The sequence below is a fragment of the Piliocolobus tephrosceles genome, chromosome 16 (assembly GCF_002776525.5).
Source record: "Piliocolobus tephrosceles isolate RC106 chromosome 16, ASM277652v3, whole genome shotgun sequence".
Taxonomy (NCBI): domain Eukaryota; kingdom Metazoa; phylum Chordata; class Mammalia; order Primates; family Cercopithecidae; genus Piliocolobus; species Piliocolobus tephrosceles.
The window spans coordinates 29,876,296-29,889,277 of record NC_045449.1 but is presented as its reverse complement, the minus strand read 5'-3'; the positions used below and the strand labels follow the sequence as shown (position 1 = coordinate 29,889,277).

At 41.3% G+C, this 12,982-nt stretch overlaps 1 protein-coding gene across 1 annotated transcript in view; it reads left to right on the top strand.

Annotated features, from left to right (window-relative positions):
- Positions 1-5,820: 5,820 nt before the first annotated feature.
- SLFN13 (schlafen family member 13) overlaps positions 5,821-12,982 on the top strand; it is a 73,124-nt gene continuing 65,962 nt past the window's right edge. Inside the window, exon 1 of the mRNA XM_023190830.1 lies at positions 5,821-6,102. The gene's annotated coding sequence lies outside the window, so the exon portion shown is untranslated. The remainder of the gene's footprint in view (positions 6,103-12,982) is intronic.

Below are 12,982 nucleotides of genomic sequence, written 5' to 3'. Positions count from 1 at the left end.
CTCCTGACAGGAACTGCCAGATCCCCTCTAAGGCTGCTGCATCTTACCTTCTCCCCTTGCAACCTTGCAGGCATTTCCTGGTGATGTAGAATTATGATGTCCCCACCTTCCTTTCCTTAAAATCCCTGACAAATATAGGTACAACGTCAGAGCAGATATTGCTGATTATCAAAGGAAATGGGCATTTAGAAAGTTCCAGGGACAGTGTTTTCTCTCTGAATCTATTTCATTCACAAAGGGAAGGAGGGCCCTTAGCTGCCCCATTCAGTATCTTCAGTTAACAGAAGGCAAACATGATTTTGAAAGAAACGGGATCAGTTTTCACTTCTGTTCCTTCTTTCATTCTCAATTTAAAAAAGGTGTGAATAATGAGAAATTAAGACATAGCCACTATGTATTTTCTCTTGTTATTGTTTACTACTTCAGAGTTCTCTTGGACCAATTGCAGATAAAGTCCCTCATCCCTGCTTTAATCAGGGAAGGCTGTCTTTGCCCAGTTGTACAGCTTGAAAGAGGCATGTGGTAGAGGGGGAGACAACGAAGGAAGCAGGTGCTTCCTTCCTAGCCAGCCAAATATGACAAACCCCACCAGCCAAAGGCTAATACATCAAAATACCTTTACAGTCCCATTGATGTCTCCTTTGATATATACAGTTACAACAAACATATATTAAGTGCTTAGTATGTGCTAGACATGGTGCAAATTGTTTTAAAAATATATCTTTTAACCCCCCAGCCAGTCTTTGAATTATGTATAGCAGTAAGGTAGGATAAGGCTGTGTAAGTGTTAAGAGCTTGAGTCCAGGGGTCAGATCAACTCTGGCCTGGAATTCCAATTCTATTCTTAATTGGCTGGATGACCTTCAGCAAGTTACTTTACCTCTTTAAGATTCAGTTTTCTCATCTATAAAACAGAGGTAAAATTCATACCTATGTCTTAAGGTAAAGATGAAGATTGAAAGCTAATACTACATTTAGGCTGACCATGGTGGCTGACACCTGTAATCCCAGTATTTTGAGAAGCCGAGGCAGGTGGATCACTTCAGCCCAAGAGTTTGAGACCAGTCTGGGTAGCATGGTGAAACCCCATCTCCACAAAACAAACAAACGAACAAGCCCCCAAAATTTGTCAGGCATGGTGGTGTGTGCCAGTAGTCTTAGCTACTTTGGAGGCTGAGGTGGGAGGACCACTTGATCAACCAGGAGGTTGAGGCTATAGAAAGCCGCTACATTGTAGCCTGGGGGACAGAGCATGATACTGTCTGAAAATGTAAAAATAATAAATAAATATGACATTGGCTGGGCACGGTGGCTCATGCCTGAAATTCCAGCACTTTGAGAGGCTGAGGTGGGAAGATCACTTGAGGTCGGGAGTTCAAGACCAGCCTGGCCAACATGGTGAAACTCTGTGTCTTCTAAAAATACAAAACAATTAGCTGGATGTGGTGGCACGCACTTGTAATCCCAGCTACTTGGGAGGCTGAGGCAGAAGAATCATTTGAGCCCGGGAGGCAGAGGTTGCAGTGAGCCAAGATCATGCTACTGCATTCCAGCCTGGACGATAGAGTGAGACTCAGTCTCAACAAACAAACAAACAAACAAATAAGACATTTAAATAAAGCATAGTATGTGGAAAGCTTCCAATAAATTTTAGATCTTAATAGTTCCAATATACAGCTGAGGAGACTCTGATTTAAAAGATAAATACTTAGGGCCAGTTTCGATGGCTCACACCTGTGATCCCAGCACCTTAGGAGGCCAAAGCTGGAGGATTGCTTGAGGCCAGGAGTTTGAGACCAGCCTGGGCAATATAGAGAGACCCCATCTCTATAATTTTTTTTTTTTTAATTAGCAGGGTGTGGTGGCACGCTCCTGTAGTCCAGCTACTTGGGAGACTGAGGTGGAAGGATTGTCTAAGCCCAGGAGTTCAAGGTTACAGTGAGCCATGATCATACTACTGCACTCCAGCCTGGACAACACCACAAGACTCTAGCTCTAAAAACAAATAAATAAGTAAATAAATAAACAAATAAATCATAAATATCTTACCCAAGATCACAGCACTAGCAAGTTCTGAGTCCGAGATCTGAACCCATGTCTGTCCGACTCCAAAGTCCATGTTAGTTTCTATGTTCTTCTGTTTATACATCAAAGTTAAAAGCATAAGTCTCCTTCTGTGTTGACAGTAATTCATTTGATTTTATGTTGAGACTTGGATCAAATACACTTAGAATACTGATGGTATTCTTAGCCTCTAAATTTTTCTACAAAATTGATATGATTACTTAAATGACTTATATTATAGGAAAATGTTCAGAGGATAGCATTTTGTATACTAAGAAACATAAAAGATATATCTGTCATTACAAGTTCTATATAATTACATTATAGAAAGATTGGAAAATAGAGAACCACAAAAGAAAATTCAATCCCTATGATTACCGCCGAATCATGCAGCTGCTCTCACTTTTGCTTGTTCATTTCCTGGGCTAGCCTACCGGCAGATATCTTTTAGCAGAGTTGTAATCATAGCATACATTCCATTTTATATCCTGTTTGGGTTGATTGTTCCAGTGACCCCTTTCTTCTCTGCAGTCTCCCATATAGTATGTGAGGTATTTCCCACATTGCAGCCTAGGGAGAGGTGGTTCTCAGTGCCTTTGAGTAAAAAGCCAAGATTATCAGTGCAATAGTGCCCCTTATGTTCCAACTGGTTTCATGAGCAGCGGGAACTCATGCCTATAGGGAAGAAGATGATGGGCAAGTAAAGGAGGAGAAAGCTCTTCACCTAACTCCATAAAATATGGGGTAGAGTGGGGTGGGGTGGGGGCAGACATTTTAGGGAACTGCGCAACAGAGCAACACAATTAGGACAGAAGCAGCCTCCTTTCCTTGCTTCCCCATGGGTCATTGTGGGAAGATTGCATGTGGGTGTGCCCTCCTTGTGCAGTTGCCAGGCACAGAAATCGGGAGGTCTGTAAAACAGACCTCTGTTTGGCTAAAGGTACCAAAGGGTGGCAGAATCGGTTGTCCCCAAATATGCCATTTTGGCATAAGGATTATTTTGAGCTAAAGGCACTTGAAAGTAGCAGATGCATATGAGGATGCAAAGGCATAAAAATAATATAATAGACTTTGAGGACTCGGGGGAAGGGTGGGAGAAGGGTGAGGGATAAAAGGCTACACATTGGGTGCAGCGTACACTGCTCGGGTGATGGGTGCACCAAAATCTCAGCAATTACTACTGAAGAATTATCCATGTAACCAAACACCACCACCCATTCCCTCAAAACTGTTGAAATAATAATAATAATCATAAAAAGAAAATAGAAGATGCAAAAAGGGAATCTTAATCTTTTTTCTTCCTGAAAACAGGAGATAAAAGTCCCATGTGAAAGATGTCCTCCCTGTAGCAGGAGAAGAAAAAGCATTCTTTGACAGGGGTCATAACCAGGATAATACTCTACAAACAGACCTTGCTAAAATAACCCTTATCTTCCTTTGCCTCCACACATAATTTAATGTAATTACTTTTCTACAATTGCACTCTTTGCTCATCCTACTACAGTATAAGCATTTAGGTTTCAGCACTTCTTCAATTTTCTATAGGGGCTCCTATATGTAAAAATCTGTGTTTTTCTCTTGTTAATCTGTCATAGGCCAATTTAATCCTTAGGCCTAGCCAAAATCCCTGAGAGAACAGAGGTAAAGTTTTGCCTCCCCTATAGTTTCTGGTAGTGAAAATGGGACCCTAGAAGGCTGGGATGCGCCACTCACTTCAGAGCCTGTAGGTGGGATCTCGGAAGAGCTGAAAGAACCTGCAAAAGGTAAAAATTCTTACCAAAGTCAGCTCCCCCACGTATCTACCTGCAGTGCCCTGTGGATAGGAGAACGTTAAACATTTTCCTTGTCTTTTCCTTTCCAAATTCAGATCGGCAGGAGAAAAACATTTGTAAGAATGAGTTATTTGAATTGTAACTTTTATAAATTTGGTCTGGTTATGATTCACAGCCTCCCAGGAATAATAAAAAGTCGTTGTGTGCATTGGCGATGTCGTTTGTGTTGTTTGTCACAAGGAAGAAAATCATAAGATGAGATTCTTATTTCGTTTTATGTCCCGAGAGCCCGGTTTTAAAATAGTCTCTCTGGTCTTCGCCGCCAGGGGGCGCAAGTGTTGCTGGTTTGCATCAGGCGGCCAGCCTGGAACCCAAGTTCTAAGATAAGCAGCACTTTCGTCCGACTGTGCCAGCTCTCAGAGAAGTTTGTCTTAATGAAAGGTCCCAGTCCATAAGAGGCGTTTGTCATCTGAACCTTCATTGTCTTTTTTATTTTTGAGACACGGTTTCACTCTGTCGCCCACGCTGGAGTGCAGTGGCGTGATCTCGGTCACTATAACCTCCACCTCCCAGGCTCAAGTGATTCTCCTGCCTCAGTCTCCCGAGTATCTGGAATTTCAGACATGCGCCACCACGCCCGGCTAATTTTTGTATTGTTTGTAGAGACGGGGTTTACCATATTAGTCAGGCTGGTCTCGAACTCCTGACCTCAAGTGATCCGCCCACTGCAGCCTCCCAAAATACTGGGATTATAGGCATGAGCCACCGCCCCAGGCAAAAGGGCTGCATGGCTTGCATCCTCCTTGGGGATGCCTCTTGCATCCATGGTTAAGTGATAAAAGCCTTATTGATTTTAAGCTATAAAAACTTACTGGTTTTGAGTCATAATTAAGATAGGTACAGCTTTGAAGATTTGAACTTTTATATCTAAAAGGATTTTGTTTTTAAAGAAAGCTGTCATCCTAAACAAATGTCTATGGAAAGATGAGATCGAAAGAAAATATTAATAGGCAAAAATGAGAATCAACTTTTACCAAAATTATTAAATTTTGTGTTTATGTATACCTAATTCATGACTAAGATTTTAAATGAAAATTTTAAGATCTGTTTGTGTCTGTCTCTTTGTTTATGCCTATGTATGTGTGTTGTGTATACGTGATGTTTCTCTACCTCCTGATGATATTGCACCGCTACTTGATAGTCTAATTCAGAATGTCTGGGGAAGGACCTTAGCATCTGAATTTTTAAAAACATGCCAAAGGATTTGGACAAGCAGCCAAGATTGGGAATTAATTATCTGATTAATGAATGACATCTCTAATTCAATTACCTCTAGTGCACAGCACCTTTTCTTATAGCTAAAAATGATTGCTAAATCCACACTAATAATTTTTTCAATGTATAAAGATAGACACCCAAAAGAAATGGAACAAGAAACCAACAAGAGCTCAAGGGAATTGTGACTCCTGTGGGCCGTTGAGGGCGACAGCAGGTCAAAAATTAGCGGGAACTTGATTAGAACAATAGCAACAGTATTGGCAGCTAAATTAATAATAGTGAATCCAGCAGGAATTTCATCTCGGCTCCAGTTACAACTATTAGGATTATGTAGGCTACTATAAAAATTAAAAGAGAAAGTCAGTGAGATGCACCGTTTAATTTCCTTTCTGGCTCTTTCACTGTTTCTTTTCATTTTGTTTTTTCCCTTTTCCTTGCCAACAGAAAAATATTTCTTGAGTAACTCAGGCCTACTGTACAAGGTAACAATTCTCTCCTCCCTTTCCATCTCCTTCCTGTCCAGTTCCACTCCTGAGAGAGTAATCCTTAATAACAGTTTGGTGTGTATCCAAAAAAAACTTTTTTGTAGCATTGTTCTCCAGAGTGTTTGAAGGATTTCTTCTGATAAAGTTTCTTTAGTCTTTAGCCAGAACTAGTCTTTGACCCACTTAGTCTACTGATAAGCAGGAAATAGCACTTTTTTTCCCCCTTGAAGCTAGAAAGGCAGGCCTAAAGTGAGTAGGAGCATTCTGAGAAATGGAAACTTAAAAAAGGCGGCAACCTTCTAGTTTCATTCTCAGAAATACCAAAGCAGCCTTTTTCCTGGGCTTGTTTTTCTGCAGAGAGCTCAGATTTGAGAGCCATTTCTAGCCTTTGAGAGTTACCACTGTCTTCAGCCAAACTGCAGGGACTCCTAAGTATATCAGAACTCCTGGAACTTTCTCATCTTTTCAGCATCTCAACCCTGTGGAATCTTTTAATTCTCAAGGTAAGTACAGATTGTCCGGAGAGATCTAAGCCATGCCTATTCAATGGAATGGAGAGTCTCTCAAAGAGACCTCATAACTCTAAGATGAAAATCCCCTCTGTGGCTGTAGACTCTTCCAGACATACCCACTTTAAACAAGAGAGGACGAAGTAGATACTTTACGTCTACACTTTTAATAAATAAATGAAATAGACAATGAGAGGAGCTGGCCCTTAGACTGGACTCACCTTGTAGCTGAGGCCTGGGATGTAGGACTCCAGCCCAGAGAGTCCTACATCGTGGCTGGGCTGAGAAAGAGAGATGTAGAGGGTTCTCATAGTTCTGGGGAGCAAACCTTCAGATGAGACAAGGGAGGAGCCTTGGGAGGAAGGAATGCTTGTGAAGATTCTTTTTTTTTTTTTAAGACAGGGTCTTGCTCTTTCACCCAGGCTGGCGTGCAGTGGTGTGATCGTAACTCACTGCAGCCTCGACCTTCCAGGGCTCAAAGGATCCTCCCGCTTCAGCCTTTGAAAGTGCTGGGACTACAGGCACTGAGCACGAGGGTGCCTGGCAAATTTTTTTTGTTTCTATAGAGAGGAAGTCTTGCTAGATTGACCAGGCTGGTTTCAAACTCCTGACCTCAAGCAATCGTCCTGCCGTGGCCTCCCAATGTGCTGGGATTACAGGCGTGAGCCGCTGTACCTGGCTGTGCCTGTGAAGATTCTTTAGCAGTTAGCTGATTGCTTTATCGCTATGAAAAGGGGTTTCTTATTTTGATTTTTCTTTTTTTTGAGACAGGATCTCACTCTGTCACCCAGGCTGGAGTGCGGTGATGCAATCGTGGCTCACTGCAGTCTCGACCTCCCCAGGCGCAAGTGATCCTCCCATCTCAGACTCTCTGGAGGAGCTGAGACTATAGACCATGCACCACCACACCCAGCTAATTTTTTTTGTATTTTGTAGAGACTGGGTTTCCCTGCTCAGACTGGTCTCAAACTCCTGGGCTCAAGCAATCTGCCCACCTTAGCCTCCCAAAGTGCTGGGATTACAGGCATGAGCCACTGAGCCCAACTGTGTTTTTTTGTTTTTCATAATACATACACTGTTTTGTTTTCAGAGAAACTTAAGCTGTCTTGACTGGGAAACTACGATCTAGTTGGATTGAGATGTAATTTTTGCAAGTGCGTCACTGCGTTGGGTTATGTTGTTTACCGACATTAATTAAAGTAGATACTTGTGAAAGCCCTAGGTGTTCTGTCTAGCTATGTTTGTACGTATGACTTTTGCTTGCCTGTGTTTAACAGAAACAGACCCATATTTTTCTTGTTATCAAAAAATAAAATAAAATAAATGCTATCACAAATACCAGGGAGACTATTCCAGAACGGTTATTCTTACCAGAATAATGAAAACTCTCTTGTCTTCCAAGAGGCCTAATAATTTGGGAGACCAGTTTGCACAATGATTAAGAGTCTAGATTTTGCGCCAGGTGTGGTCGCTTATGCCTGTAATCCCAGCACTTTGGGAGGTCAAGGTGGGAGGATCGCTTGAGCCCAGAAGTTTGAGAACAGCCTGGGTAACATAGCAAGACCCCATCTCTACAAAACAAACAAACAGAAAAACTAGCCAGGGCCGGGTGCGGTGGCTCACGCCTGTAATCCCAGCACTTTGGGAGGCCCAGGAAGGTGGATCATTTGAGGTCAGGAGTTTAAGACCAGACTGGCCAACATGGTAAAACACTGTCTCTACTAAAAATACAAAAATTACCTGGGAGTAGTGGTGCGTGCCGGTCATTCCAGCTACTCAGGAGGCTGAGGTGGAAGGATCACTTGAACCCAGGAGGTGGAGGGTGCAGTGAGCCGAGATCCCGCCACTGCCTTCAAGCCTGGGCAGCAGAGCGAGAATCTGTCTCACAAAGAAAAATAAAAAAAACTAGCCAGGCATGCTGGTATACACCTGTAGTCCCAGCTACTTGGGAGGCTGAGGTGGGAGGACTGCTTGAGTTCAGGAGGTGAAGGCTGCAGTGAGCTATGACTGCACCACTGCACTCCAGTCTGGATGACAGAGCGAGACCCTGTTGCTAAAAAAAAAAAAAAAAAAAAAAAAAAGAGAGAGAGAGAGAGTCTAGGTTTTGATTAGAAGCACTAGCATTTAGAATCAAATACTCCTGGATTTGAGCCTCACCCATATGACTCTGAATATGTCCCCCAACCTCCGCTTCCTCATTGATAAAATAAAGGTAACAGTATTTGTTGTGAGGAATCAATGAGATTATATATGTAAAGGTTTTGGTACAGTTCCTGGCTCAATAAATGTTAGCTCTTTCAGCTCATGAGGAGCACAAACGTCAATCTTCCTACTATGCCGTTTGTTTTGAATCTGGACTTGATTGATTTGATCTTCTTATATCAGAACTCTTGATCCCAGGCCTTGGTAGAGATTTCTGCTTCTGACTGCTTAAGCTTTGGCATATATCCAGGTTCTCTCTCCACATTTGGATCCTTTCTCCCTTTCAGTGTTGGGCTAAGCTATGATTTTTAATCTGGGGTGAGAAGCAGTATCTCATAAACAGCTCCCACCAGTGACTGGGCCCATTCTGGTTCTTATCCATTGGATTGAGATGGAAGAGGAGCAATTAAAATAATAGACACGGATTGCCATCAATCGCCAGGCCCCTTGGCTTACTTCTAAATCTCTCTCAACTCTGCCGGCTTAATTCTAAATCTCTCTCAACTCTGCCTACTTCTCCATTGTCACCACCTTAGTCTACATCACCATCTGTTCTCATTTGGGCTGCTGAAACCATATCCTGAAAGGTCTTTTCCATGACTGCTCTGGCCTGCTTCAGCTAGAAAGAACTTTAAAAAATGTTCGTCTGATGCCCTGTCTTCCTGCTTAACATCCTCCAATGGCTTCCCATTACTTTTTTTTTTTTTTTTTGAGATGGAGTCTTGCTCTGTTGCCAGGCTGGAGTGCAGTGGGACGATCTCAGCTCACTGCAACCTCCGCTTCCGGGGTTCAAGTGATTCTCCTGCCTCAGCCTCCCGAGTAGCTGGGACTACAGGTGTGTGCCACGATGCCTGGCTAATTTTTTGTATTTTTAGTAGAGACGGGGTTTCACCATGTTAGCCAGGATGGTATCCATCTCCTGACCTCATGATCTGCCCACCTCGGCCTCCCAAAGTGCTGGGATTACAGGTGTGAGCCACGGTGCCCAGCCCTTTCTTTTGAGACAGAGTCTCCTTCTGTTGCCCAGGCTGGAGTGCAGTGGCGTGATTTCGACTCCCTGCAACCTCTGCCTCCCAGGTTCAAGCGATTCTCATTCCTCAGCCTCCCAAGTAGCTGGGACTATAAGCGCAGCCCAACTAATTTTTTTATTTTTAGTAGAGATGGGGTTTCACTATGTTGACCAGGCTGGTCTCAAACCCCTGACCTCAGATGATCTGCCTGCCTCGGCCTCCGAAAGTGCTGGGGTTACAGGCGTGAGCTACGATGTCTGGCTGGCTTCTCATTACTCTGAGGGTAAAGCCAGGAATCCTTAAAGTGGTTTACCGAACAGTGCACAGCCTGACACCTGAGCATCGTTCCAACCTCATCTCCTGCCTCTATTCCTCCAGCTCTGTGCTGTCAGTCTTTTAAACTTGACATACTCCTCCTTACTTCTGTCTAGAAAATTATTCTCACCCTTCTTCACCAAATTAACTCTTCATATCATTTGCATTCTTCGGATCCTAATACAAATGTTACTTTTTCTGGAAATCCTTCTCTGAACCCATTTCCCCTCCAACTGCCAGGTGAGGGCAGTGTTCCCACTCTAAGCTCCCCTGACATTCTAGACTTTTGTCCCTAAGAGTCACTTGTTTACTGTCTACCTCCTCAAGAAGAGGCACCACGTTTGTTTTGTTCACCAATGTCTTTTCCAGATTTAGCACAGTGGTAGGCAAATAATAGATATCCAATAAATATTTGTTGAGTAAATGATTTATGACTATTATTTATACTTAAGTATGAATTGAGAGCAATTTCAATTTTAACAATTGAGACGTGCCCAGTTCATTAATATGTATCTTTTAAAAATAGTTTCTACATGCAACATTGTATTAAGCATCTTCTTGATGAAATGTAATATAGCCTTTGAAACCTATAACTAAAAGCATAATAACTTGGAAGGGTTGTAGTGGTGTTATGTGATAAAAGTAGAATATAAAATTCTGTTTATTTGATACTTACAAATTGTAAAAAAGAGTAATATTATTAAGATGATGAGAGATAAGGGAGATAAGGGTGAAAAGGTTATTGATCGTCATAATAGTGTTTATACAATATATAAAACTGAATGTTGTAGTCTGCCATTTTTTCTGTGTCAAACAATATATATTTAATAATGTGATAATTATATGATTTTGAAGTTTTTTTTGTTTTTGTCTTTTGGGTTGTTTTTATTTTTGAGATAGGGTCTCACTCTGTCACCCAGGCTGGAGTGAAGTGGCATGATTTTGGCTCACTGCAACCTCTGCCTCCCGGATTCTAGCGATTCTCCTGCCTCAGCCTCCCGAGTAGCTGGGATTATAGGCACCTGCCATCATGTCTGGTTAATTTTTGTATTTTCAGTAGGGGTGAGGATTTCACTGTGTTAGCCAGGCTGGTCTTAAACTCCTGGCCTCAAGTGATATGCCTGCCTTGGCCTCCCAAAGTGTGTAGGTAAGAGTCATGGTGCCTGGCCTGATTTTAAAGTTTTAAAAAAAGTTTTCCCATAATCCCAATGGAGCCAGGTACTTTATAAAATTTTTCTTGATAACGTCCCTGATGCTTTTTATTCTGTTATTGATTTATCTGCATTATCAATTTTTTATCAAACAAGTTTTGCTTTTGTGCCTTTTTTTTTTTTTTTGAAATGGAGTCTCACCCCCTTTTGTGCAGGCTGGAGTGCAGTGGTGCCATCTTGGCTCACCGCAACCTCCACCTCCCGGGTTCAAGCGATTCTCCTTTCTCAACCTCCCAAATAGCTGGGATTACAGGCATGCGCCACCATGCCCAGCTAATTTTTGTATTTTTAGTAGAGTCGGGGTTTCACTATGTTGATCCACCTGTGGCAGCCTCCCAAAGTGTTAGGATTACAGGCGTGAGCCATCGTGCCCGGCCTGTGCCTATTTTTAAAAATCATTCATTTATGTTTTCAAATTTCTTAATACATATTTTGATGGAAACAAATCTTTCTCAGGTATTATTTTAGAGGAAGAAATCTACTAGAGTTTTCTGTGTATTGATTTTTTTTCTTTAGGTCTTAAAGGGAGAAGAAAAGATGAGCAGTTATTGAGGTTTCTATTTCATACAAAATAATTCAGACTTTTCTATTTCTATTTCTATTATTTTCTATTTCATACAAAATAATTTTAGATATAGAAGAGAGTTGCCAGACCGGGCCCGGTGGCTCACACCTATAATCCTAGCACTTTGGGAGGCCAAGGTGGGTGGATCACCTGAGGTCAGGATTTCACGACGATCCTGGCCAACATGATGAAACCCTGTCTCTACTAAAAATAAATAAATAAATAAATGAATATTAGCCAGGCATGGTGGTGGGCACCTGTAATTCCAGCTACTTGGGAGGCTAAAGCAGGAGACTCACTCGAACCTGGGAGATGGAGGTTGCAGTGAACCGAGATTGTGCCACTGCACTCCAGCCTGGGCAACAAGAGCGAAACTCCATCTCAAAAATAAATAAATAAATAAATAAATAAATAAATAAATAAATAAATAAAATAAAAGAAGAGAGCTGCCAATATGAAAGTTTTATCCAAGGAAACCAATGGCATGCTATACTTGAAAGAATATGTCCATAGGAATAAACATTAAAACTTTAAAGCTTATATGTCACAAATGGCACTTTGCATAAATGATCTGACAAGGTTGTTTTAATGGTCATAAAATATAGAAGAAGACAGTTGTAAGTTTTATTACAAGGAGCATATCAGACATATGAGTAAGATTGTGAAAGATTTCACCTTCTACATAATTTCCTGCTCAGAAGTCTATTTCCTTTTCACACCTGCATCAACCACCATTTTATTTGTTCATTTTTTAAAAATAATAAAGATGCTAGTGAAAAAAATAAAGACATTAGTGAGTTGTCTAAAAAGATGAACAACCAGACAAAAAAGCAAAACAAGGAAAAACAAAACTTTTAATCTTATTAATTAATCAAATAAATTGCTTTCTGATTTTTCAATTTCCTCCTGCCCTTACACTTATTATTCCCTTTATTTTGTGTTCCTCTGTGATCTAGTTCTTTTTCTAAGTTCTGTAAATGTTGATACAATTCACTCTACTTTTATCTTTCTCTTTAACCAATATAGGCATTTGGGGCTATGGATTTTTCTCCACATATGTTTAAGCCATGTCATGGCAATTTGATGTGACCTAAACCATTTGTCCCCAGCAGGCAGATTCTTTGTATCTCTCACAGCACTGTGTTTAGTGTGAGCTTTCATTGAATGTTTCCTGCACGACTGAATCAAATAATGAAATGTTTTCATGGCATGCACGAATGCATAGTCAAGCAAAAGAGAAGGTGACTGTGCAGGTTGTGGCACAATTCCGAGAGTCTTAAGAGCCCCCTTCTCACCACAGCACGGCTAAGTTTTATTGATTTGCACAACCACTCTCAAATACAAGTTCTTTGAAATACAAAAGACTAAGAATCATTATCTTCCTTTTACCTCATTTGTCAGATTTACCACCTCCCTTGACCATCTTCATTTCCCCCACTATCCACCTAAGAATGTATAGTTCAAAAGTTTAACTTCTCTCTTCTTTCTATTTTCCTTCTTTCTTTCTTTCTTTCTTTCTTTCTTTCTTTCTTTCTTTCTTTCTTTCTTTCTTTCTTTCTTTCTTTCTTTCT